Below are 1,290 nucleotides of genomic sequence, written 5' to 3'. Positions count from 1 at the left end.
GGGGGGTCACTAAAACATGAGGAACTGCATTAAAGAGCTGTGGCATTAGGAAGGTTGAGAGCCACTGGTCTAGGTTTTCCCCCAAAATATCTGGGTCTAAATGTTGGCAACGATGCTGCACGAATCTTTTTTAAAATTATTTTATTGGGGCTCGTGCAATTCTCATCACAAGCTGCACGAATCTTAAAAGTTTGCTGGGGGTTGGGGGGCATGCAGCCTGTCACGAGCCCAGATTTGACCCAGTAGTTTTCCTCTCTCACGCCCATCTGCTTCTCAAGCAGGCAATATAGAGGTGGCTGCTGGATATTTGCTATGTACAAAGGGAGATTCCATGCAGGATCTCAAACCTTGAAAGACTACTTTGAGGAGTTTGGGGAGGCAGGGCCCACGTCTTCACAAAGGAAGACACTAGCAAGATAATCCAAACACTGCATGGCCCTCCAGTCAGCTATCTCAATTTGCTTCAGCGCTTTGCTTCATTCGTGCTGACCTGTCCTCTCACCCTGTGAGTCCCTCTGACACCTGTTACACAGTAATTGCAGGAGGAGCCACCTGGAAGGAGGTGCTATGTGTAGTAGTCAGTTTCTGCCTCCTTCCCCCAATTCCAAAAATTATTTCCCTCTTAGGTCCTGTTTGTTTCACGCTTGAAGTTTTCCCTACCTTTTCCTTCTTCCTCAGAGAGTCCATCCATCCAGGTTTACAGCTTTTAAACACCACTTCTGATGTCGTAAACCATACTCCTATCTGTGCTATTGTTGTTCTCTGCTCACCCGGAATCTTTGTGGCCACGTTCCTTCTGTTTACATGAGTCACCTGGACCTAATGTGCTCTCTTTTGTCATCTTCAGTTAGAATTCCTGCCAATGCCCCCTTACCTCCATCTGGAATGCAGAGCCAATCTCCTAAGAGGAATCCTGGCCTCCAAACTCCCTCCCTCCCTCCCTGCATTCAGTCATTCATCTGTCCATCCCACAATCCAACTTTGCATCCACCCAACCAGCTACCCACCCACACACCCACCCACCAACCCATGGATTGTCACAAAATCCATCTTTCTACATCATTTGCAAGCATCCTCCTCTTATGTTTAAAATACTTCAATCAGCAGCCAATTGCACAATCATAATATTTTAAACTCCCTGCCATCTAGTTGATGATGATTCACAGAGACCCTATAGGACATGACAGAACTGCCCCTTTGAATTTCTGAGATAGTAACTCTTTTTTTAAAAATTATTTTATTAGGGGCTCATACAACTCTTATCACAATCCATACATACATCAATTGTGT

This window comes from Echinops telfairi, unplaced genomic scaffold (genome assembly GCF_000313985.2).
Source record: "Echinops telfairi isolate 266 unplaced genomic scaffold, ASM31398v2 ScPeMD7_20;HRSCAF=75, whole genome shotgun sequence".
NCBI classification, from domain to species: domain Eukaryota; kingdom Metazoa; phylum Chordata; class Mammalia; order Afrosoricida; family Tenrecidae; genus Echinops; species Echinops telfairi.
The sequence above is the reverse complement of the archived record's forward strand: the minus strand, read 5'-3'. Positions refer to the sequence as shown.